At 45.0% G+C, this 27,432-nt stretch overlaps 2 long non-coding RNA genes across 2 annotated transcripts; both read right to left on the minus strand.

Annotated features, from left to right (window-relative positions):
* Window positions 1-265: 265 nt before the first annotated feature.
* Window positions 266-4,438, minus strand: LOC117518822. The gene is made up of 3 exons (XR_004563086.1): window positions 4,351-4,438; window positions 3,186-3,189; window positions 266-327 (listed from the first exon to the last, which is right to left on the minus strand). It is a non-coding gene; the product is annotated as an uncharacterized LOC117518822 (long non-coding RNA).
* An 18,602-nt stretch (window positions 4,439-23,040) lies between these two features.
* LOC117519578 lies at window positions 23,041-27,213 on the minus strand. Its single transcript, XR_004563355.1, has 3 exons — window positions 27,126-27,213; window positions 25,964-25,967; window positions 23,041-23,102 (listed from the first exon to the last, which is right to left on the minus strand). It is a non-coding gene; the product is annotated as an uncharacterized LOC117519578 (long non-coding RNA).
* Window positions 27,214-27,432: the final 219 nt, after the last annotated feature.

The following is a 27,432-nucleotide window of genomic DNA, read 5'->3' on the forward strand; positions in this document are numbered from 1 at the left end:
GAACTACTCACTGTAGAAACTTCCAATTTGGCTCATATTGTGATGCTTTCTGATTGGCCTTGGCCTTCGAACTTGACCTTCAAAAGTTAAGCCAAGGTCAAAGTTGACCCAAAAAATTAAAATTCTGTATTTCAATCTGATGTGTGGAAGTGGCGTATTGGGTTCTACAATACAGTGAGTTCACTTTTGAAGGTCACAACTCAAATTTCAACATCACACAAAACATGAAAAATGCATAATCAATTTAGATTCCACCATTCTGAAGTGTCAATTTGGTCAGTGTTGAGTTGGAATTTTTAAGTGGAACCATTTGCAGGACATTGTTGGCTTCATGCTGTCATGATCTGCCCCGGCTTGGATTTTAGGTCTTAGCCCTTGGCATATTTCCTTTGTGATTTTCTGTTTTACTTTTCATTAGTTCAGCCCATAGGGTGGGCTTACTGATTTTTGTTGCCCATTTGGGTCCGTGTCTCCTGCCCCCCTTGTTTTTGTTAGGGGTCCTCCACCATTCAGTCACCTGCCTTATGGGTGTTTTGGGGGGTTACTGCCTGCTTCCCATGGTCTTGGGAAGCAGGCAGTATCTGATTACCCATGTACCGAGTCTACTGCCTGGTTACAACATAAAGCCTTTTATTCATCACAACCACCCATGTCTGAGAGTCTGCATTGGTCTCCACCTGTTTCCTGTGCCAGTCCATAGCCCTGACAGAACAATCGGGCCAGGACCAGGAGACCGCAGACTCAGATACAGAACTGAGCATGTCAACAATTAAATTGGTATTCGCTGACATCTCCTTCTTTTTACCTGTTTCCGCCATGTCCACTCCCCAAGAGAGAAATTTGACTACCTTGATCAGACTTGGGAAGTGATACACCTGGTTTTACAGCCTTTTCCCCGACCTTGAAGAGCCGGACAATTTATTTGCTGCTGAGAAGCTGCCTGACTGGTTGAAGCACCCTGAGCAATATCTGCAATCCTCTCGCTCGCCACTAGATGATGACGCTGAGTGGGAAGACCTGGAGGATGATGAGTCTTGAAACGGAAGAATCATCATCATCACTCCAGAACAAGGCAGAGATTTGTTTAAAATTCAGGACTTATTTTTTGAGTTCATGGACAGTCCAGGTGAACGGAGCAAACAGGGCATTTTTTCTACACTTGATCAACTTCTCCTCGCTGCACATGAAATGGTCGCTGCTTTCCCTGAGTTAACGCGCATCAAAACTCTGTTCAAGCAAGGTCAGCTGCCTACATGCGCCGAGGACCCGATGGACTTCCTGTTTGAGGCAGAGAACTTTAACGCCTGTCAGGACACACCCAGCTTCATTACTCTGTCTGCTGAAGCGGTAACACCTCCACGGCCATGCGCTCCTCCCACATGCTGTCTGCCTCCCACACCTGCTCCTCGGAGGTCTTCCACAAGAGAGATGATGGAGCAAAATCAGCCCGGGGAATCAGATACATGACCGGGTGCCATTACAGAGCCGGTTCCATCTCATCAGGCTCCAGTGCCGGTCTCCGGGAAGCTCCGTGCACCTCTGTGCCAACCCGCAGCCACCATGATGTCCACGCCCATGGGAACCTCAGTCCCCATGTTGCCCAACCCCTCTGTGCAGGCCACCCCCCTCCCAGGTCTCACAGAGTCACTGGGTATGAGTACGCCTCCTCAGAGCACGGCCGCTTCAACCAAGACTTCCACAGCACTCACGCCGCAGGAGCAAGCGGAACTGCTCATGATGTCACAGCTTGTCCCGCCTCCCGCTACGTCTTCTGCACATCAGGTGACAGCACTAGCCGAAGCGGCTACAACATGCTCGCCGCCACAACCAGCAGCTGAAACAGCTAAAGCATGCACCGCTCTTTGGCCAAATGTGAAGCCAGCTGCTTCACCTTGTTCGGCAGAAGCACGCACCACTCCTCCGCCTGCCGCAAGGTCAGCAGATTCCGATGCCATGATTGACAACGTCCCGCAACTATATGTCTCATGTCTTCACCTACAGCCAGGCCAGTGGATTCAGACAGCTCTCCACATTCTTCTGCTAAGCCAGCTGAGACAGCCCCGGCAAATGTCGCACCTCGGTTCAACGGAACGCTGAGTGCAGACGATCATCTCATCACATCCGCCGCTCACCAGTTCTTCTGTGTTCTTCCCAACTGGAACAGCAACAGCCATAATCAACAGGACAGTGAGTGTATTGACATTCTGTTTTTTGATCCTACATTTCCATTTCCATGCTTGGTTGAAAGTCTGTTCTGTGATGTATTTCTGGATTCCACATGGGCCTCGCCCTCCTGTTTTGCAAAGTGGTTAGCAGTTTTGATATCATTAGTTTAGAAATTTGTTCATTTTTGAGTATCCTCAGAATGTTAATTTTGGTTGGAAACTGGTCAGCACTTTTTATGATTCAGTTAAGTTTTCTTCCCGGTTTACAGAAGTGTTTTGGGGACTAGTTAGTTTCCCCTGCAACTCACCAGTTTATTTCCCTACTTTAAGCAAGCTGCCCCATTTTAATAGTTCTGTTGTCAGGCATGCGAAGGTCTGTTGGTTGCATCAGTGTTGTAAACTGTTAGGTGATTCCAATCTCAATCCAGCCCGGTCCCTGCTTACATATGTTACCCGGCGATTGACAATCAGGTTCTTTGTATGGTGGTTCTGGGAACTTTTGTCTCTCCAATCCCCACATGGCTCGAGTTTCCAACCTATCATCTCTCAAGGTCAGTTTGAGGTCAATGTCTCCCCCAGGTCTGTTGCGGGATCATCTATGGCTGATAACTCTCCACTGTCTTATTGGGTAATCTGGATTTTATTAGTGACCCTTCTCTGCCACAGGTTGTTGCTCTGGGTTTTGGAATTTTTCTGTCCTGCCCATGCACTGTCTGTTATCGCCCGGGAGAGAGGTTGTCCTGCTAGCCTGTCTTGTTTTGGTCCTGAACCCTGTCCCACCTCTATTCTCAATCTCACTGTTGGCAGACCCCCTGATGTGTCATTGCACCCAAATTGTCCTGGTTGTCATCCTCCTGCCTCTCCCGTGGGCCACAATGGGGTCTGGACCGGTTGCCTAGTGATCATCTGACCCTCAGACAGCCATATTGTCACCCGTCGGGTGGGCTTACTGATTTTGGTTGCCCGGTTGGGTCCGTGTCAGGTTTGCGGGGGTAACAGCTCCAGCAGGGAACCCCAGACTTTCCTTTGCCACATTGACCACCTCTGACTGGGGAATCCCGAGGTGTTCCCAGGCCAGTGTGGAGATATAATCTCTCCATCTGCAGCAGGCGCAGCAGGGGCGATATTGCATTCGCTCTACCGTACTGTTGTGACGAAAAGGGAGCTGACCCAAAAGGCGAAGCTCTCGATCTACTGGTCAATCTTTGTTCCTACTCTCACCTGTGGTCATGTGTTGGGTCATGACCGAAAGAAGTAGATCGTGGGTACAAGCGGCCAAAATGGGCTTCCTCAGGAGGGTGGCTGGTGTCTCCCTTAGAAATAGGGTGAGAAGTTCGGTCATCCGTGGGGAGCTCGGAGTTGAGTCGCTGCTCCTTCGCGTTGAAAGAAGCCAGCTGAGGTGGTTCTGGCATCTGGTAAGGATGCCTCCTGGGCGCCTTCCAAGGGAGGTGTTCCAGGCACGTCCATCTGGGAGGAGACCCTGGGGAAGACCCAGGACTAGATGGAAAGATTATTCACTTTTCTGTACCAGTCAACCACCATTCTACTTTTAGTTTGAATCATTAGTTTTCTTGTTTTCCCCTTTTTGACTTGTCACGTTAGCTCTTAGGTTTGCCCCTTTTGTTTTGCTCACGTTATTTGAGCACATCATGTTTCTCACAGTTTTTCTCTCACTCACTTCTCTTGCTTTGCACCGCTTTGTTTTGCCCTCCCGCACTCTTGCCTTTCTTCACTCTTTGTTCACTAAACCACACCTCTTTCCAGAACCTTCCACAAACCTGCTTCACATCAACCTGATTAGTTTGCTCTTTATTAAAATGCTCACCGTTCCACAGCTCACTGCCCGATTGTTGACTTCAATTCATGTCATTTGCATCTCAGTGTTTTGACCTTGCTTGTTTGCGCCGACCTCCACCTTGCCTTAATCCTGAACTCAGCTTGTATTATGACTGTGCCTCTGTTTTTGACTGATACTCCTTGACGCCGATGGTATGACCTCACCTTGTATTTTTGACCACGTCCCAGCCTGTACCCTGTCTGATACCTCTGTCTCATCTGGTTACCCGTGTACCGAATCTACTGCCTGGTTACAAGATAAAGCCTTTTATTCATCACAACCAGCCATGTCTGAGTCTACATTGGTCTCCACCTGTTTCCTGTGTCAGTCCATCACAAGCCCTGACACATGCCAGAACTCTTTCAGTAATGTTTGATCTGACTTGAATTTTACCATTTTGAAGTTCCAGTTCAGTCAAGATTTATTTCATAGTGTGGCATAAAATGTAATTACTCTGTTGGCAGAGGTACTAGTTTATGTATCAAAGTGCCGTTCAAGTGCAACCACAAGATTTATAATATAAAGCAATATTTAGTCACTTGTAATGCAGTTATTTATTACAGATTCATCAAAACTGATATTTTTGCAAATACTCATATTTTAAGGAAACACCGCCCTTTACCAAACAGAATGAGTCACACTAATCCCTGTTGGAGGGAAAGCTCCATGAACAAACCAACCTTTCTCCTAGAGTCTGTTCAGAATTCCACAATAGTTCCCATGTTTCAGGATCACTATGTGGATATTGTTTTATCGTCAGTCATTATCCAGTCATGACCCCATTCTCTGACATGTTTCAGCTGTGAGCTGAGCCAAATGAAAGTCATCTTAAATACACTGAACAAAAATATGAACATAACACTTAATTGTTTTTGCTCCCATTTTTGATGAGTTGAACACATATCTATCTATATACACAAAAGACCTATTTCTGTCAAATATTGTTCACAAATCTGTCTAAATCTGTGTTAGTGAGCACTTCTTTGCCAAGATAATCCATCCCACCTCACAGCTGTGGCATATCAGGATGCTAATTAGACAGCATGAGTATTACACAGGTGTGCTTTAGGCTGGCCACAATAAAAGGCCACTCTGAAATGTTCAGGGTTTTTTTTTTTTCTTCCCCTGTCTGCATATATAGTAATGGTAAATGCCACATTGGCAGAACCATTTATGAACATTAATACACATATATGCAATTTATTTTTGCAAGACAGAAGGTATGTTGTGCGTGAGTGAACATGGTGTGCATGTATGAACCCTATCCGCCCTTCCCGATCAGCCTACAACTTCCTACTCAAAGCCAACCGACAACTTCTGTCAGGAAGAGCCGATCACTAAATCAACACAAAGACAGACAAGAACGAAAGACAAGTGGTGAAGGCAGTAACTGAAGTGAGACACCGAGGCAACAGGGCCCCAATCATACAACATACCAGGACAAACAACCACACATGAACAAACAGTGACAGCAACAGTCTGTTGTCTAATTAGTGAGCATCCATACCCTAATCTAGGACACCAGAGTCTTGATCCCCTTGAGAGCACCCAAAACCGAATTGTGGTGATGGCCACAAACACTGAACCATCCACACACAGAGACCCAGATCACAGCTAAATATCCGATCACTACTGTGGCTGGTGTGTTGGGCCAAGACAATAGTGCAGAACCTTACCATATGACATGGAAGACTCCGGCACATCAGAAGCCATACGGCCGCCGTGAGCAACAACAGAAATGGGTCCAGGACGCGGGGCCCCAGGAGAAACCAGCAGAGGAAGGGCACAGGGGCCAGGAAGGGCAGCCCCCCAGAGCCACCGGGGCAGCACAGAGAACCAACAGGGGAGCGGCCCAATGGTGCTGGAACGCACCCCTGACAGCACTCCCCCCCCCCCCCCCCCCCATGGAGGCACAGGGAGCAGCCCCATACCCAAGGGAAGCATGCAGGGCGCCGGCATAAGCCCACCAATGGGGGGAGCCCAGAACCACACCACCAGGGTCCCGGCCCCCGAAGGCGGGAGCAAGCAGCAGCAAAGATGGGGGGCAAAGGAGCCACCGCAACCGAATCCAAAGCATGGGCAGGGACCATCGAGCCATAAGCGGATGGGGACAAGAGGCGAGGCTCAATGTGAAATATTCATCCATCCATTTTCTTCCACTTTATCCGGGTCGTGGGGGCAGCAGCTCAAGCAAAGTCGCCCAGACCTCCCGATCCACACACACCTCCCCCAGCTCCTCTGGGGGAACCCCAAGGCGTTCCCAAGCCAGCCGAGAAATGTAGTCCCTCCAGCGTGTCCTGGGTCTTCCCCGGGGCCTCCTCCCAGTGGGACGTGCCTGGAACACCTCTCCAGCGAGGCGTCCAGGGGACATCTGGAAAAGATGCCGGAGCCACTTCAACTGACTCCTTTCAACGTGGAGGAGCAGCGGCTCGACTCCGAGCTCCTCCCGAGTGACCGAGCTCCTCACCCTATCTCTAAGGGAGCACCCAGCCACCCTGCGGAGGAAACTCATCTCGGCCGCTTGTACTCGCAATCTCGTTCTTTCGGTCATGAGCCAAATCTCATGACCATAGGTGAGGATCGGAACGTAGATTGATCGGTAAATCGAGAGCTTTGCCCCCCTACTCAGCTCTCTCTTCACCACGACGGTCCGATACAGCGACCGCATCACTGCAGATGCTGCACCGATCCGTCTATTGATCTCACGCTCCATCCGTCCCTCACTCGTGAACAAGACAGAGATACTTAAACTCCTCCACTTGAGGCAAGGACACTCCACCGACCTGAAGATGGCAAAGCACCTTTTTCCGGTCGAGAACCATGGCCTCGGATTTGGAGGTGCTGATTTTCATCCCCGATGCTTCACACTCGGCTGCAAACTGCCCCAGTGCACGCTGAAGGTCCTGATTTGACGAAGCCAACAGAACCACATCGTCCGCAAACAGCAGAGACGAGATTCTGTGGTTCCCAAACCAGACCCCCTCTACACCCTATATTTCACCGCGGCCGTGAATTATTCAGTTTTGCTTTATTGGGGGGTCGGCGGGGGGGGGGGGGTGTCAGAAAACCAGTCAGTGTCGTGTGATCATCATTTCTCTCACGCAGTGCAACACATCTCCTTCTAATCAACATCTTGATATGCCACACCTGTAAGGTGGGATGGATTATCTCAGCAAAGAAGAAGTGCTCACTAACACAGATTTTGACAATTGTGTGAACAATATTTTTTTGTGTGTATAGAAAATGTTTTAGATCTTTGAGTTCAGCTCATGAAAAATGGCAGCAAACAGTGTTGCATTTATATTTTAGTTCAGTTTACATTATAAATCCATATTCAACAAATCAAATTTTTAAATATCCCAGGCAGAAACCAACAATGAAATAGTACTTTAAGGGCCTTTCACACTGCATACTTCAGGCCAGTCTGTCAACGCTTCCCAATCCGTTTTTAACACATCCGACGCATGACGTCAGGCGCGTCTCTTCGGAAGCAGCAAGGGGACGGAGATGGCTACGTCACACTCTGGCTATTTCCACAACCTGAAAAAAGTTCAGCGATCGCCATCTTGAATTTGGGTCACCTGAACTACAAAAAATCTTTAAAAAAGCAGTAGAACGATTCTCCCATCACCCTGCTGGGAGAAGTTTTTTTCAGCTACTTTTCAGAGTGACGCCGACCGAGGGAGGACTGACGACTTGGTGGGATATTGATCGAACCGCGACAGCGGGCCAACCCGCACGGAGAAGCCGGCCTTCAGGCATCATTCCTGGGCAGACCGAGACAGGCAGCCGGGGGGATGGAGCAGACCCACTCAGTCCGAAATCTCCCACTTTTTGGATATATGCGAAGTCCCAGTTTGCCCATCGGAGTTTAGTTGTGCAGGTTTATCTAGGTGAGAATAATGTAAAAATAAAACGTGATGTTTACTGAACTGCTGTGAAGGTTTAATGATCAGCTAACGTTAGCGTAGCCTTTTAGCACAGTTGATCTGGGTGAACGCTTTAATTTCTAAATGGTTCAGTCTTTTTTATTTTTACCAAATAAAGCTACAGCTTTTTTTCAGACACCACAAAAGCTCAACTTTAAATAACTTATTTTTTCGGGGTTTTTTCCATCTTTTTTTCCCGTTTTTTGTTTTTTTTTTTCCTTTTTTAATATAAACTGTTTAGTGTTTCTTTATATTTAAAGAAATATTTTTATTTGTCCCAATCAGGAACATTTGCTGTGCAGACAACCAAACTTCCATTGATGAGCTGAACACCACGAAGTCCAGTCGAAAGAAAACCTCTGCTCTTCAAAATAGGACAAAACAAAAGTGTCTTCAGCAACACCACCAGAGTTCAAAGCTGCAGAAGAGACCTTCATCTGGTCCCAAGAATCCAGCATAACCTCACCTGCTTCTAAATAAAAGGCTCTTTCAACAGCAACTATTTTATTATTTTTAAAAAGCTGTTTCATTTTATATTTTAACAATAAATGAATGGATCATTAAAAATGTCCATGAAATCAAAGTCAAAAGACATTTGCACAGGTAGAAGCTCTCCACTTATTGCACTCAAATTCATGTTTTAGAAATGACTGTCCTGATAACATTAAAGGCAACATAACTACGTGAAATTACAAGTTGAAATGACCATTAAAAAAAAAATTCATCATGAGGTTTATGTCACAGAAATCCTACTTTACAATCACACTGCAGTCAGTGTTAAATTATTTCCTGTTGCATTTATAATAAACATTTGTATTTATTTACAGTGTTTTTTTATGGTTGAAATGAGATATAAATAATCTACCAGACTTAAAAAAAATGTACAAATTTCCATGTTATTTTGTCTAAAAATAAATGTCTGAGGTTCCTTATGTTAAACAAGAAATTATCTAATCTGATATCACAGGTGGTTTTAATATACAGATGAAAGGTTTCTAAAGAACCATTTATTGATTTATTTAGCTATTTTAATTACAAGTGTTCTAATTTTTTTTTTAACAGTAATCAGAAATTCTGAGGTAACAAACAACAACAACAAAAGACATTTCCAAGGAAATGAGCAGTCCTGTGACACGTTTGTTTTGTAGAGATCAGTGGTTTCTGCACCGATCCTTTTTGTAGAGATCAGTGGTTTCTGCACCGATCCATTTTGTAGAGATCAGTGGTTTCTGCACCGATCCATTTTGTAGAGATCAGTGGTTTCTGTCACTAGCTTCCGTGTTTTGGCCCGACGCGTCGTTCCTATTGGACAACGCAAAGGTACATCACAGCTCAGAGCATCGAAAATTGGATTGGATTGAACTTTGACTGCGTCAGCCTGCCGACAAGCGGCAATGCACGCTTCCGTCAGAAGCGTCGGTTTAGCTCGGCTTTTGACGTGACGCATCTGACGCATCTAAAAGCAACGCATCTCATTGAAAATAATGCTTTTAGACCGATTTTTGACGCATCTGACGTATTCAGTGTGAAAGGCCCATTACACTTCTGGCCTAAAAAAAGTGCCCCCTCAGAGTAATGCAAGGCCCCTCCGCAAATCTGGTCTGGCGCTGGGACTGGTTCCTGCCACTGAAAATCAATCAATCAATCAATTTATTTATATAGCGCCAAATCACAACAAACAGTTGCCCCAAGTCGCTTTATATTGTAAGGCAAGGCCATACAATAATTACGTAAAAACCCCAACAGTCAAAATGACCCCCTGTGAGCAAGCACTTGGCGACAGTGGGAAGGAAAAACTCCCATTTGACAGGGAAGAAACCTCCAGCAGAACCAGGCTCAGGGAGGGACAGTCTTCTGCTGGACTGGTTGGGGCTGAGGGAGAGAACCAGGAAAAAGACATGCTATGGAGGGGAACAGAGATCAATCACTAATGATTAAATGCAGAGTGGTGCATACAGAGCAAAAAGAGAAGAAACACTCAGTGCATCATGGGAAGCCCCCAGCAGTCTAAGTCTATAGCAGCATAACTAAGGGATCGTTCAGGGTCACCTGATCCAGCCCTAACTATAAGCTTTAGCAAAAAGTAAAGTTTTAAGCCTAATCTTAAAAGTAGAGAGGGTGTCTGTCTCCCTGATCCGAATTGGGAGCTGGTTCCACAGGAGAGGAGCCTGAAAGCTGAAGGCTCTGCCTCCCATTCTACTCTTACAAACCCTAGGAACTACAAGTAAGCCTGCAGTCTGAGAGCGAAGCGCTCTATTGGGGTGATATGGTACTATGAGGTCCCTAAGATAAGATGGGACCTGATTATTCAAAACCTTATAAGTAAGAAGAAGAATTTTAATTCTATTCTAAAATTAACAGGAAGCCAATGAAGAGAGGCCAATATGGGTGAGATATGCTCTCTCCTTCTAGTCCCCGTTAGTACTCTAGCTGCAGCATTTGAATTAACTGAAGGCTTTTCAGGGAACTTTTAGGACAACCTGATAATAATGAATTAGAATAGTCCAGCCTAGAGGAAATAAATGCATGAATTAGTTTTTCAGCATCACTCTGAGACAAGACCTTTCATTTTAGAGATATTGCGTAAATGCAAAAAAGCAGTCCTACATATTTGTTTAATATGCGCATTGATGACATATCCTGATACTAAAAATGGTTCCTTCCAGTGGCATATTACATCCTCAGTGGAGGTCACAGAGTCCCATCCTTACTGTAGACAGCTTGGATGGTTCCCATTTTCCCCTCCTGAGGTGCCTCATGATCTGCCAGAAGCACCTTGGTACCAACCGAAAGTCCTTCTCCATGGTTGCTCCGAACTCCTCCCACACCCGCTGCTTTGCCTCCCCCACAGCAGATGCTGCTGTCCTTTGGGCCTGTTGGTACCTTGATCTGCCTCCGGAGTCCTCCAAGGTAACATATACCGGAAGGACTTCTTCTCCTTCCCTGACCACCAGTGTCCACCACAGTGTTCGAGGGTTACCTCCTTTGAGGCACCTAAGACCTTCCTGCCACAACTCCCTGCTGCAGCTTCAGCAATAGAAGCTTTGAACATTGCCCATTCTGGTTCAGTGCCCCCAACCTCCACAGGGATGCTAGAAAAGCTCTGCCAGAGGTGTGAGTTGAAGATCTGTCGGACAGTGGGCTCCTCCTGATGTTCCCAGTTCACCCGCACTATCTGTTTGGGCTTACTAGGTCTGGCCAAATCCTCCCACCCTCTGATCCAACTCACCACCAGATGGTGATCAGTTGACAGCTTTGCCCATCTTTACCCAAGTGTCCAGAACATGGGGCCTCAGATCAGATGATACAATCACAAAATTGATCATTAATCTTTGGCCTAAGATGCTCTGGTACCATGTACACTTATGAGCATCCTTATGTTCGAACATGGTGTTCGTTATGGGCAGTCCATGACTAGCACAGACGTCCAGTAACAAACGACCATTCAGATTTAGAGGCCATTCCTCCCAATCATGCTTCTCCAGGTGTCTCTGTCATTGCCACGTGTGTGTTGAAGTCCCCCAGCAGAACAATGGCATCCTACACCGGAGCCCCATACAGGACTCCATTCAGGGACTCCAAGAAGGCTGAATACTCCAGACTACTGTTTGTGTGTATGCACACAAACAACAGTCAGAGTCCTCCCGCCACCTGAAGGTGCAGGGGTAAACTCCTATCGGGGTAAACTCCAATGTAGCGGCGCTCACCCGGGGACTCGTGAGTATCCCCACACATGCCAGGTGCCTCACACCCTGGGCAACTCCAGAGAAGAATAAGTTCCAACCCCTATCAAGGAGAGTTGTTCCGGAGCTGACACCAGCGGTTCCCCCTGCAGGTGGTGAGCCCACAGGGTGGAGATAAAAGGTCCAAGTTGCCTTTTCGGGCTGTGCCCGACTGGGCTTCTTGGTAAGCCCATTCACCAGACACTCACTGACTCACTACATCCAGGCCTGGCTCCAGACGGGGGCCACGGGCTTCCTCCGGGTCACATTTCTTTTGCCTCGTTCTGTGGTGTCTTGTGAACCATTCTTAGTCTGGCCTCTTGACTGAGACCAATTTGCTATGGGAGACCCTAGCAGGGCACAAAGGCTCCATACAACATAGCTCTCAGGTTCATAGCAGCACACAAACCTCTCCAGGTGATGGTTCCCGGAGAGGACAGACAAAACAGTAAAATGCTAATCAAGTTCTCCAGTGCACAGTAGAGAAGCTTGAATCTTCGACTGGACTGGGTTGCTTGACGTGAGGACGTTTCGCTTCAAATCACAGAAGCTTCCTCAGCTAAAATTCTTGCTCTGGTAGTCTGACTTCTGTCTTGACTCTTGTAGAGAAGAATAAATCAGAAGCCAACAAAAGCTGGAGTTTTTAACCTAACCAGACCCCTCCTACCAAGAGGCCGACTGCTATAGGCTAGTGACTAAACAATAGCTCTAATTAGCACCTATTGTGCGCTACTTAGCACTCTCCTAATGATGGGATGGAAGCCTCCCCTGATGGCTCCCTTGACGACTCTCCTGATGACGTGAATGACTCATTACCATGAACAAAAGACTGAAACTGCTTTGACCTGAGTACCCCATTGTAAACAGGGGACAAAGCGTGTCTGAGACCCGCCCCCCGGTTGAGGCTGGGTTTCAACTGTTTTACAAAGAATGCTTCCTTGACACCTCTCTCAAACCATTTCTTCTCTCTGGCTAAGATTTTAACTTCCTTGTCCTCAAACGTGTGGTTAGTGTCTTTCAGGTGGAGATGAACTGCAGACTGAGGTCCACTGGCGACCTCTCTGCGGTGCTGGTATAGCCTCTTGTTTAAAGGTTGCTTAGTCTCACCTATGTAGTGTTCATTACAGTTTTCCTGACATCTGATATACACTACATTGCTCTGTTTGTAACTAGGGATCCTGTCCTTAGGGTGAACTAATTTCTGTCACGTCATCAGGAGGATCGTCAAGGGAGCCATCAGGGGAGGCTTCCATCCCATCATTAGGAGAGTGCTAACTAGTGCACAATAGGTGCTAATTAGAGCTATTGTTTAGTCACTAGCCTATAGCAGTCGGCCTCTCGGTAGGAGGGGTCTGGTTAGGTTAAAAACTCCAGCTTTTGTTGGCTTCTGATTTATTCTTCTCTACAAGTGTCAAGACAGAAGTCAGACTACCAGAGCAAGAATTTTAGCTGGGGAAGCTTCTGTGATTTGAAGCGAAACGTCCTCACGTCAAGCAACCCAGTCCAGTCGAAGATTCAAGCTTCTCTACTATGGAAACCACCTGGACAACTGAGAGCCTACACAAACATTCTCCAGTGCACGTTTCCAGTGCACGTTGGCCTCTGCCAGGGCTGCCCTTTGTCACCGGTTCTGTTCATTATTTTTATGGACAGAATTTCTAGGCGCAGCCAGGGTGTAGAGGGGGTCTGGTTTGGGAACCACAGAATTGTCTCTGCAGTTTGCGGACGATGTGGTTCTGTTGGCTTCATCAAATCAGGACCTTCAGCGTGCACTGGGGCGGTTTGCAGCCGAGTGTGAAGCGTCCGGGATGAAAATCAGCACCTCCAAATCCGAGGCCATGGTTCTCAACCGGAAAAAGGTGCTTTGCCCTCTTCAGGTCGGTGGAGTGTCCTTGCCTCAAGTGGAGGAGTTTAAGTATCTCAGGGTCTTGTTCACTAGTGAGGGACGGATGGAGCGTGAGATCAATAGACGGATCGGTGCAGCATCTGCAGTGATGCGGTCGCTGTATCGGACCGTCGTGGTGAAGAGAGAGCTGAGTAGGGGGGCAAAGCTCTCGATTTACCGATCGATCTACCTTCCAATCCTCACCTATGGTCATGAGATTTGGCTCATGACCGAAAGAACAAGATCGCGAGTACAAGCGGCCGAGATGAGTTTCCTCCGCAGGGTGGCTGGGTGCTCCTTTAGAGATAGGGTGAGGAGCTCGGTCACTCGGGAGGAGCTCGGAGTCGAGCCGCTGCTCCTCGACATCAGAAGGAATCAGTTGAGGTGGCTCGGGCATCTTTTTCGGATGCCCCCTGGACGCCTCGCTGGAGAGGTGTTCCGGGCACGTCCCACTGGGAGGAGGCCCCGGGGAAGACCCAGGACACGCTGGAGGGACTACATCTCTCGGCTGGCTTGGGAACGCCTTGGGGTTCCCCCGGAGGAGCTGGGGGAGGTGTGTGTGGATCGGGATGTCTGGGCAGCTTTGCTTGAGCTGCTGCCCCCGCAACCCGACTCCGGATGAAGCGGATGAAAATGGATGGATGGGATGGATGGAAGTTCTCCTTTAAAGCTCATTTTCTGCATTTCTTTATATGTTTTCCCCTTGCTCATCAACTTTTTAAAGTATGCTGTTCGTCTAAGCAATGTCTGGAACGACCATTTTACGCAGAGTTTTAGAGAGAAATGCACGACAACCAACATGTACAACATTACCCGCCTACATCCTGAAATAAGGGCCACCTGCTGTAAGGGTGTGTTATTGTTACCCGGTTCTTTTATACAAGATTCTGCCCCCTTACCAAAAAACCAAACCACTGTATTCTCATTTGAGTTTATTAAAGGTCACGTTAAAAACCAGGCCTGGGACCCTCACAGACAGTGTCCATTTTGTGAAAGGCTCCTACAAATGAGTCATACAACACTTTTTATACCTTGTGGGGTGTTAACAAGGGTGTGGTTTAGTCTCACATTTCTAATGTTACTGGCTCTCACCAACATGGGAAGAACCCCGTGTGTCTGAAACTTGGACACATGAAGTAAACTTAATTTATATTTGTCAGAATTTCCAAACAAATAACACAATACTGATAGCTAACATAAAATAAAGGATTAGCACAGATATTAGCTAACAGGTGTACTAAGGGTCACAGAAAAAAAAGTTGTTTTTTTTTTTACATCCTAATATTCCTTTTTCTCCACTTTCTGAGAAGTAATAAATTCAATTTTCTTCATGTTTTGATTTGGAATAGAATGTGCAGTGTTCCCAGTGCACACGCATGTGTGGAAATTAAAAGCTACAACCCCAATTCCAATGAAGTTGTAACATTGTGTAATATCTAAAAGAAAACAGAATACAATGATTGCAAATCCTCTTCAACCTATATTCAATTGAATCCACCACAAAGACAAGATATTTAATGTTCAAGCTGATAAACTTTGTTTATGTGCAAATATTTGCTCATTTTGAAATGGATGCCTGCAGCACATTTCAAAAAAGCTGGGACAGTGGTATGTTTACCACTGTGTTACAATCACCTTTCCTTCTAACAACACTTAAGCATTTGGGAATTGAGGACACTAATTGTTGAAGCTTTGTAGGTGGAATTCTTTCACATTCTTGCTTGATGTATGACAGTTGTTCAACAGTCCGGGTTCTTCGTTGTTGTATTTTGTGCTTCATAATGTGCCACACATTTTCAATGGGTGACAGGTCTGGACTGCAGGCAGGCCAGTCTAGTACCCGCACTATTTTACTACGAAGTAACACTGTTATAACATGTGCAGAATGTTGCTTGGCATTGTCTTGCTGAAATAAACAGGGACGTCCCTGAAAAGACGTTGCTTGGATGGCAGCATGTGTTGCTCCAAAACCTGGATGTACCTTTCAGCATTGATGGTGCCATCGCGGATGTGTAAGTTGCCCATGCCATGGGCACTAAACACACCCCCATACCATCACAGATGCTGGCTTTTGAACTTTGTGCTGGTAACAATCTGGATGGTCTTTTTCCTCTTTTGTCCGGAGGACACGACATCCATGATTTCCAAAAACAATTTGAAATGCGGACTCAGACCACAGCACACTTTGCCACTTTGTGTCTGTCCATTATCAAATGAGCTCGGGCCCAGAGAAGGATATATATATATATATACACACACACACACACACTGTGCACTAGGATACCAAATAAACAACTGCAAAATTATAAAGAAGACAATGCTCATGTGACCGAGGGTATTTTCACATTGCATTATATTTTAATGTACATCCATTCCTGCATTTCAAGCCTGCAGCATATTCCAACTAAGTTGACATGGGGCAATTTAGGGCTTGTAATGGAGGTTAAAAAAATAATTCTGTTATTTCAAACAGGTAATATCAATGTCATTGTAATTATGATTTGTTACATAAGCAGTATCCAAGAAATGTTGAGTCTGAAGAACAAAGATGGGCAGGGGATCACCATTTTGTCAAAGGCAAGAGAAAATTATTAAAATGTTTAAAAATAATGTTCGTCAAAGAACGATGGGAAGAGATTTGCATATATAGTACCATAGTACCATATCACCCCAATAGAGCGCTTCGCTCTCAGACTGCAGGCTTACTTGTAGTTCCTAGGGTTTTTAAGAGTAGTATGGGAGGCAGAGCCTTCAGCTTTCAGGCTCCTCTCCTGTGGAACCAGCTCCCAATTCGGATCAGGGAGACAGACACCCTCTCTACTTTTAAGATTAGGCTTAAAACTTTCCTTTTTGCTAAAGCTTATAGTTAGGGCTGGATCAGGTGACCCTGAACCATCCCTTAGTTATGCTGCTATAGACTTAGTACATCATGGGAACCCCCCAGCAGTCTGAGTGTTTCTTTCTCTTTTTGCTCTGTATGCACCACTCTGCATTTAATCATTAGTGACTGATCTCTGCTCTCTTCCACAGCATGTCTTCCTGATTCTCTCCCCTCAGCCCCAACCAGCCCCAGCAGAATACTGCCCCTCCCTGAGCCTGGTTCTGCTGGAGGTTTCTTCCTGTTAAAAGGGAGTTTTTCCTTCCCACTGTCGCCAAGTGCTTGCTCACAGAGGGTTGTTTTGACCGTTGGGGTTTTTCTGTAGTTGTTGTATGGCTTTTGCCTTACAATATAAAGCGCCTTGGGGCAACTGTTTGTTGTGATTTGGTGCTATATAAATAAAATTGATTTGATATATATTAGCAGGCGGTAGTAAAATCACAAGTCAGAATTTCAATACATCCACTTGGGAAATGATTCACAATATTAATACCAGCATTTTGGCATCAAAATTAATCTTATATCTTGAAAATAACCCCCCACCCCTTGAATGTAACAAAGTATGGTCTATTTTCAATTATCTGGCTATTCCGCTATGTGTAAAGTTTGTCCATGCGCTTCAAAAACTTTAAAAACATAAACCATTGTCAAAGGTTTTATTTCACTCACACTGTGTGAATAACAGAACTTAGGAGGAGGCCGTGCTCTTCAAAAACAAACCATTGTCAAAGGTTTTATCAAATTCTTTAGCCTGAGATCTTGTTTTTGGCTTGGCCATGACACTTGATTTACTACAACTTGCCATGCTGTGACTTGAAATTACATGTGTAATTACATGATCACTGTAATAATATCAGTACTTATGTAGCTTTTGTAAAGTAAGTCCCTTCCGCTGCTCCCTTGTTTGCACTCGGGGTCGCCACAGCAAATCCAAGGTGGAGCTGCATGTTGAATTGGTGCAGGTTTTACGCCGGATGCCCTTCCTGACGCAACTCCACATTACATGGAGAAATGTGACGGGGTGGGATTTGAACCCGGAGACTTCTGAACTGAAACCAAGCACATTAACCACATGGCCACCACTGGAAGACAAACAGGCATAAAACTGCAGCCTCCATTCAATTTTGGTGATGTAGGTAAATCCATAACAGAAAAATGAGAGTGACTGAGATATAATGCAGCGACTCAGCAGCGGCTGTATTCCCGAGGAGGCTGAGGAAATTAGGATGGCACCCAAGATCCTCAGCAACTTCTACAGTTGCATCATTGAGTCAGTCCTGACCACCTGCATCACTGTGTGGTACAGCAGCTCTACTGTGTGGGACCGCAAACGCCTGCAGAGAGTGATAAGGACTGCGTACACAGGAGCCCATACTGAAAAAGAGTCTGTTGGATTTCTGATTAAAATCAGTTGCACGTCATCTAAATGTGTCCAAATAACAGAGAGGTAAAAACATGTTATTTGGACACATTCTGATCGTGTGCAGTCGATTTACATATATGTAAATCGACTGCACGCGATCAGAATGGATGATTTAAATATATTTAAATCATCCATTGATCCATTTTCTATACCAGCTTCCTCCAATTAAGGGTCACGGGGAGCTGGAGCCTATCCCAGCAGTCATAGGAAATGAGCTGGGGTACACCCTGGACAGGATGCCAGTCTATCGCAGGGTCACGCAGACAAAAACACATTCACACCTAAGGACAATTTAAAGTTTCTAATTCACCAAATCTGCATGTCTTTGAATGTGGAAGGAAGCCAGAGCACCCGGAGAGAACCCATGCGAGCAAGAGGAGAACATGCAAACTCCACACAGAAAGCCCACAAGTGGGAAGCGATCCAACCCAGTCTCACAGCATGTCCTGATTCAGCAGCACGAAATATACATTAATCTATTGGTTCATGATATTGTCACGAAAAGCACCACATTTTTGTCACGGCAGCACGCATTCATACTAATTCATTCCGTGATGTCTGCATGAAATTAAAAGTGAAGCGGGGGTGGGGGGGGGGGGGGCCGGGTGGTTATGGTTAAGGTTAGGGGTAGGAGTAGTGTTAGTAATAGTGAGTTTAAGGAAAAGACCCTGTCAGGATAATTTGACTCATTTTGTGACGGGAGCACAAAAAAAAACAAAAGCCCGTGAGACTGAGCTGATCAATCCCATAACCTGCTTGCTGTGAGGCAACAGTGCCAACCACTAAGCCACCGTGCTGCCCTATTAAGTCATGTTTCCTTTTTTTCAGTGAATACATGATGGGACAAACTAAATATAAGGGTCATTGTTCATACAAATCATCACTTTTAAAGCCAGTTTTCTTCAGGACATGTGCAGTGGATGGATGCATGGACATTTCCAAGTCACTGACTAATAAGTCTTGGATTTCTTTTGCATCAGTCACGATGAACAGGATGGTACTGTACGGTAAATTTGTTTGGAGTTGGCAGCTCCCCAAAGAAGAAGGAGATGAGTGAAGGAAGCCACCAAGACACCCACATCACTTGCAGTTTCTGTGGCTGTCATTGGAGAACATTACATAGTAGAACTTATGTCTGTTGCACCACTGATTAATGCAGCTTCATGGTGGAGTGAAACAGTGAAGGATTTTCATACAAGAAAACGGATCAAATCTATGTTCTCCCATGTGCCTTCTGGAAAACTGTAGCTGAAATTTCACGTCTTCTTTTTGAGGAAGTTGTACACTGCACAAAGAATATATGCTAATTTATTAATCAAACATTGCTAAAATGTAACCAGTTGTCCACATCTGACATTACTTGCAGTGTAAGTATCAAGTGTGCGCCATGTATTGCCAACGAGTTATCATGTTCACAAGAATGTGTCCAGACAGACAGATCCAAGCTTGACAATATGACATCCTTAGAAAGAGATTCTCAAGTCCTGTGAGGAGAGCAGTTTGAAAGATCTGGACAGAGGTGTTATGAGAAAACTAAAACAAATAACATTTGTTTCAGCTATAAGTACAACAAAAACTGGCTGAAAATATTCCCAAAACTTTCCTGAGCATGAAACTCAAAAAAGCAATGCAAAGTGCAGGTGCATGAAAATAAATGTTTTGATCCTACGTCTTTGAAAGTTCAATAAATTGTTCTGAGACCCGAAAGTCTGGACCCCACGCAGTAATAAGTAGCAGCTGCTTGACTCAATTTTCTTCCGCAAACTCAGATCCACAGACATTTGGATTCCAGAGGAAAGGGAGTTGTGGGATAATTGGAGTGAGAAAACTTTCCTGGAAGTGAGTCAAAAAGGTCTCCTGGGTCTTCAGTAGCAGGATGGGCCAGAAAGTCAAGTGAATCAGAAGTTACATAAGATGGATTCGGTCAGTGTGCATCTTTAAAAGCATCAGCAACACGCAAACAGTTTCTCTCACAGATTTGTTTTTATTTAGCTGATAAAGTTCTTTTGAAATATATCCAAGGGTGGATTTAAAGAAATTCTAATCCAACAGCTGGAAATGAAGCTGAGCGCCTAGAAACTGACATCATCCGTTATGTTGTTGATGAGATAACCTTCTTTTAACAGTAACGCCACAGAATCTTTTATTGGTTTTGAGGATTATGATCAATTATCTCATAACTACATGTGGAAATGAAAAGATAAAAGCATCATTTGTCATCTCCTCACTAAATGTCTGAAACCAATCTGAGAAGTTTTTGTTCAAGTGTTATGAACTTAAAAGGACAGTTACAGGTCGGGTCTGGGGGCACCACACTACAGAACCAACCTGGGTCCTAGATGGTAACCACCCAGGCAGATAACTGTACCATCCCCCATCTTGAAAGTAACCATCCATCCTACTTGTTGGCACCAGTGTAGGGACTTTTACTTTTACTTTTAGTGGCAGGCCAAGAAAAATCTCAGATAAGCTGAAGTGAAGAACAGTGAGAACAGTCAGTCAACCCACAGACCTGCTCCAAAGACCTACATCATGATCTTGCTGCAGATAGTGCCTCTGTGCATGATGCTGTAATGCAGAGGAAGCCTTTTCTGCATACATGCCATAAACATCACTTGAGGTATGCTAAAGCACATTTGGACAAGCCAGCTTAATTTTGGAATAAGGTGCTGTGTGGACTGATGAAACTAAAATTGAGTTATTTGGACATAATGGGTGGTGCATGGCTGAAAAAGAACAGCATTCCAAGAAAAACACTTTATCAAATATCACTGTTTGTCTACTATATGATATATTTAACTGAAATTGCTGATCCAAACAACCAATGATTTATAAAGGAAAATCATGGAAATCTTGGGGGGGGGGGTACCACTGTATATCCAATACCCAGTCCATGCAAACATTTAACAGTACAGGAGCCAGGATACATCCCTGATGAATGCTGGTTTGTGGGAAAAATTCAGAGTTTCTGCCCTGGCTGTGTACAGCACTCACAATACCTGAATATAAGCTGGCTCCAGCTTCTTGGGGATTTCACAAATTCTGAAAATGTCCTAGAGAGCAGTGCTGTCAACTGAATCAAATGCTTTGCGAAACTCTACATGAGCTGCAAAGAAGCACTGCTGTTAAAAGGTTCAGTGAAAACTTGCAGCTTTCAACATCCTCTACAAAACAAAAATTCACGTGTGCCTTTTGAAAAATAATGGAGCTGTTTATAAAAGTGCTGAACAAAGTGCATGCTAAGTTTAATTCTTTCAGTGTTTGTAATCACTGTATTAAACAGAGGAAACTGATACGGTGAAGCTCACTGATTGTTCTTCTCTCTGTTGGGAAACTTCACAAACTTATCCTACACTTGTTCTGGTTAAAAAGGAAATATTCAACCCTTTGGGGTTAGAAACACTAACACTAATCCACATGACCTTCCTGACTTATGCATTTTGTGCAGATTGGTTCACAAAGTGGCCCAGAATCTGCTCGTTCATATCCTCAGGATAATAAACTCTTTGGAATTCTGCCAGTTGTCCCCAGTACTCTGATTTTTAAATATTGTTTGAGCCTTCAGAGAATCACGCTCATTTTGTGAAGATTTAGAGGAATGTCATGAGCTAACATAAATCTCCTATTTTTGGGGATTTGAGCAAATTAGCTTCACTTTCCCTCTGACAAAAAAGTTGTGTGTGCATAGAAGCATCTGCACTGGTTAATAAATCATCTGGTTAATAAATATTTATGAAATAAAGTGCACCACAAATGTTTTAATCTCCATAAAGAAATTATATTAATCACGTCAAGAATTTTCTAATCAACTTACAGTGGCAAGAAACAGTATGTGAACCCTTAAGCTATTAGATGTCTGAATATTGGAAATTTTGTTTTTATTATTATTATTCAGGCTTCTGTATTTAAAAAAATAAAATAATCCCATTTAAACTGACAGTGAAAACTAATCATGCCAACATGACAAATGAAAATTTAAATTTAAAAGCCAAAAATATGGATTGTATAAATAATTGCACTTTTAAGTATAACACAATAAATCAACACATTTACTGCCAGTTTTTCTGGATGGAAACATGAAATTTACAAATCACTGAATATGTTCTGGACTTCATTAACATTAATTATTAAGAAATACAAACAGTATGGTAAATACGCCCAGAACACAAATGAGTGTTTTCGTTAGGTTTAAAGTTATGGGTGACGACATGATTAAGGTTTCCCTTCGCATCATGTCCAGGACCGAAATCAGCAATAATTTATTATTTCAAAGTGTGTAGTGTTCTTGTTAAAAACATGTATTCCAGTTCTAAAGCTTTTCCATCTGGTGCAGATGCTCAAAGATCTTTATTATGATGCTTCAGATTCACTCATAAGCTGTACAGCAGCACTAAATTGGATATTTCAGAGTGTACTCAAACCAAAGATCTAACTAAACTCAAACTAAAGATCTAAATCAGCTCTCTATCTCCAGATGACCACTTCTATATAATGATGATCTACAAAGTCACAGTAGCTGCTGGGGTAAATGTGAAACACATAAGTGCAAACACCTCAGAGTTGGACTGAAGTGCAGCACTTGAGTGGACTGTACTGTCATTTCTCACTAAGGTACTTCTTCATGAGTAAAATTCAACTTTAAAAACAGACAAGTTAATTTTTCACTTGTTACACATATGAAACAAATCTGTTTGTGATCAAACATTCTGAATGCATTATGATTGGCATAATTACCTCCGCCAATGAAGTTAGATGGAGGTTATGTGATCACCTGTGTGTTTGTTGGATAGTTAACAGTGTAATGGGCACAATTATCTACTGTCATAAAATTATGGTTCAGATAATCCTAGAACAGAGTGAGTTCATTTTTTAATGTCATAGCTGAAGTTTCAAGGTCACAGAAAAAGTGAAAATTGGATAATCAGCTATAACTTTGGAACTACTCACTGTAGAAACTTCCAATTTGGCTCATATTGTGATGCTTTCTGATTGGCCTTGGCCTTCGAACTTGACCTTCAAAAGTTAAGCCAAGGTCAAAGTTGACCCAAAAAATTAAAATTCTGTATTTCAATCTGATGTGTGGAAGTGGCGTATTGGGTTCTACAATACAGTGAGTTCACTTTTGAAGGTCACAACTCAAATTTCAACATCACACAAAACATGAAAAATGCATAATCAATTTAGATTCCACCATTCTGAAGTGTCAATTTGGTCAGTGTTGAGTTGGAATTTTTAAGTGGAACCATTTGCAGGACATTGTTGGCTTCATGCTGTCATGATCTGCCCCGGCTTGGATTTTAGGTCTTAGCCCTTGGCATATTTCCTTTGTGATTTTCTGGTTTTACTTTTCATTAGTTCAGCCCATAGGGTGGGCTTACTGATTTTTGTTGCCCATTTGGGTCCGTGTCTCCTGCCCCCCTTGTTTTTGTTAGGGGTCCTCCACCATTCAGTCACCTGCCTTATGGGTGTTTTGGGGGGTTACTGCCTGCTTCCCATGGTCTTGGGAAGCAGGCAGTATCTGATTACCCATGTACCGAGTCTACTGCCTGGTTACAACATAAAGCCTTTTATTCATCACAACCACCCATGTCTGAGAGTCTGCATTGGTCTCCACCTGTTTCCTGTGCCAGTCCATAGCCCTGACAGAACAATCGGGCCAGGACCAGGAGACCGCAGACTCAGATACAGAACTGAGCATGTCAACAATTAAATTGGTATTCGCTGACATCTTCTTTTTACCTGTTTCCGCCATGTCCACTCCCCAAGAGAGAAATTTGACTACCTTGATCAGACTTGGGAAGTGATACACCTGGTTTTACAGCCTTTTCCCCGACCTTGAAGAGCCGGACAATTTATTTGCTGCTGAGAAGCTGCCTGACTGGTTGAAGCACCCTGAGCAATATCTGCAATCCTCTCGCTCGCCACTAGATGATGACGCTGAGTGGGAAGACCTGGAGGATGATGAGTCTTGAAACGGAAGAATCATCATCATCACTCCAGAACAAGGCAGAGATTTGTTTAAAATTCAGGACTTATTTTTTGAGTTCATGGACAGTCCAGGTGAACGGAGCAAACAGGGCATTTTTTCTACACTTGATCAACTTCTCCTCGCTGCACATGAAATGGTCGCTGCTTTCCCTGAGTTAACGCGCATCAAAACTCTGTTCAAGCAAGGTCAGCTGCCTACATGCGCCGAGGACCCGATGGACTTCCTGTTTGAGGCAGAGAACTTTAACGCCTGTCAGGACACACCCAGCTTCATTACTCTGTCTGCTGAAGCGGTAACACCTCCACGGCCATGCGCTCCTCCCACATGCTGTCTGCCTCCCACACCTGCTCCTCGGAGGTCTTCCACAAGAGAGATGATGGAGCAAAATCAGCCCGGGGAATCAGATACATGACCGGGTGCCATTACAGAGCCGGTTCCATCTCATCAGGCTCCAGTGCCGGTCTCCGGGAAGCTCCGTGCACCTCTGTGCCAACCCGCAGCCACCATGATGTCCACGCCCATGGGAACCTCAGTCCCCATGTTGCCCAACCCCTCTGTGCAGGCCACCCCCCTCCCAGGTCTCACAGAGTCACTGGGTATGAGTACGCCTCCTCAGAGCACGGCCGCTTCAACCAAGACTTCCACAGCACTCACGCCGCAGGAGCAAGCGGAACTGCTCATGATGTCACAGCTTGTCCCGCCTCCCGCTACGTCTTCTGCACATCAGGTGACAGCACTAGCCGAAGCGGCTACAACATGCTCGCCGCCACAACCAGCAGCTGAAACAGCTAAAGCATGCACCGCTCTTTGGCCAAATGTGAAGCCAGCTGCTTCACCTTGTTCGGCAGAAGCACGCACCACTCCTCCGCCTGCCGCAAGGTCAGCAGATTCCGATGCCATGATTGACAACGTCCCGCAACTATATGTCTCATGTCTTCACCTACAGCCAGGCCAGTGGATTCAGACAGCTCTCCACATTCTTCTGCTAAGCCAGCTGAGACAGCCCCGGCAAATGTCGCACCTCGGTTCAACGGAACGCTGAGTGCAGACGATCATCTCATCACATCCGCCGCTCACCAGTTCTTCTGTGTTCTTCCCAACTGGAACAGCAACAGCCATAATCAACAGGACAGTGAGTGTATTGACATTCTGTTTTTTGATCCTACATTTCCATTTCCATGCTTGGTTGAAAGTCTGTTCTGTGATGTATTTCTGGATTCCACATGGGCCTCGCCCTCCTGTTTTGCAAAGTGGTTAGCAGTTTTGATATCATTAGTTTAGAAATTTGTTCATTTTTTGAGTATCCTCAGAATGTTAATTTTGGTTGGAAACTGGTCAGCACTCCTTTTTATGATTCAGTTAAGTTTTCTTCCCGGTTTACAGAAGTGTTTTGGGGACTAGTTAGTTTCCCCTGCAACTCACCAGTTTATTTCCCTACTTTAAGCAAGCTGCCCCATTTTAATAGTTCTGTTGTCAGGCATGCGAAGGTCTGTTGGTTGCATCAGTGTTGTAAACTGTTAGGTGATTCCAATCTCAATCCAGCCCGGTCCCTGCTTACATATGTTACCCGGCGATTGACAATCAGGTTCTTTGTATGGTGGTTCTGGGAACTTTTGTCTCTCCAATCCCCACATGGCTCGAGTTTCCAACCTATCATCTCTCAAGGTCAGTTTGAGGTCAATGTCTCCCCCAGGTCTGTTGCGGGATCATCTATGGCTGATAACTCTCCACTGTCTTATTGGGTAATCTGGATTTTATTAGTGACCCTTCTCTGCCACAGGTTGTTGCTCGGGGTTTTGGAATTTTTCTGTCCTGCCCATGCACTGTCTGTTATCGCACCGGGAGAGAGGTTGTCCTGCTAGCCTGTCTTGTTTTGGTCCTGAACCCTGTCCCACCTCTATTCTCAATCTCACTGTTGGCAGACCCCCTGATGTGTCATTGCACCCAAATTGTCCTGGTTGTCATCCTCCTGCCTCTCCCGTGGGCCACAATGGGGTCTGGACCGGTTGCCTAGTGATCATCTGACCCTCAGACAGCCATATTGTCACCCGTCGGGTGGGCTTACTGATTTTGGTTGCCCGGTTGGGTCCGTGTCAGGTTTGCGGGGGTAACAGCTCCAGCAGGGAACCCCAGACTTTCCTTTGCCACATTGACCACCTCTGACTGGGGAATCCCGAGGTGTTCCCAGGCCAGTGTGGAGATATAATCTCTCCATCTGCAGCAGGCGCAGCAGGGGCGATATTGCATTCGCTCTACCGTACTGTTGTGACGAAAAGGGAGCTGACCCAAAAGGCGAAGCTCTCGATCTACTGGTCAATCTTTGTTCCTACTCTCACCTGTGGTCATGTGTTGGGTCATGACCGAAAGAAGTAGATCGTGGGTACAAGCGGCCAAAATGGGCTTCCTCAGGAGGGTGGCTGGTGTCTCCCTTAGAAATAGGGTGAGAAGTTCGGTCATCCGTGGGGAGCTCGGAGTTGAGTCGCTGCTCCTTCGCGTTGAAAGAAGCCAGCTGAGGTGGTTCTGGCATCTGGTAAGGATGCCTCCTGGGCGCCTTCAAGGGAGGTGTTCCAGGCACGTCATACTGGGAGGAGACCCTGGGGAAGACCCAGGACTAGATGGAAAGATTATTCACTTTTCTGTACCAGTCAACCACCATTCTACTTTTAGTTTGAATCATTAGTTTTCTTGTTTTCCCCTTTTTGACTTGTCACGTTAGCTCTTAGGTTTGCCCCTTTTGTTTTGCTCACGTTATTTGAGCACATCATGTTTCTCACAGTTTTTCTCTCACTCACTTCTCTTGCTTTGCACCGCTTTGTTTTGCCCTCCCGCACTCTTGCCTTTCTTCACTCTTTGTTCACTAACCACACCTCTTTCCAGAACCTTCCACAAACCTGCTTCACATCAACCTGATTAGTTTGCTCTTTATTAAAATGCTCACCGTTCCACAGCTCACTGCCCGATTGTTGACTTCAATTCATGTCATTTGCATCTCAGTGTTTTGACCTTGCTTGTTTGCGCCGACCTCCACCTTGCCTTAATCCTGAACTCAGCTTGTATTATGACTGTGCCTCTGTTTTTGACTGATACTCCTTGACGCCGATGGTATGACCTCACCTTGTATTTTTGACCACGTCCCAGCCTGTACCCTGTCTGATACCTCTGTCTCATCTGGTTACCGTGTACCGAATCTACTGCCTGGTTACAAGATAAAGCCTTTTATTCATCACAACCAGCCATGTCTGAGTCTACATTGGTCTCCACCTGTTTCCTGTGTCAGTCCATCACAAGCCCTGACACATGCCAGAACTCTTTCAGTAATGTTTGATCTGACTTGAATTTTACCATTTTGAAGTTCCAGTTCAGTCAAGATTTATTTCATAGTGTGGCATAAAATGTAATTACTCTGTTGGCAGAGGTACTAGTTTATGTATCAAAGTGCCGTTCAAGTGCAACCACAAGATTTATAATATAAAGCAATATTTAGTCACTTGTAATGCAGTTATTTATTACAGATTCATCAAAACTGATATTTTTGCAAATACTCATATTTAAGGAAACACCGCCCTTTACCAAACAGAATGAGTCACACTAATCCCTGTTGGAG

The sequence above is a fragment of the Thalassophryne amazonica genome, chromosome 10 (genome assembly GCF_902500255.1).
Source record: "Thalassophryne amazonica chromosome 10, fThaAma1.1, whole genome shotgun sequence".
In the NCBI taxonomy this organism is placed as follows: Eukaryota; Metazoa; Chordata; class Actinopteri; order Batrachoidiformes; family Batrachoididae; genus Thalassophryne; species Thalassophryne amazonica.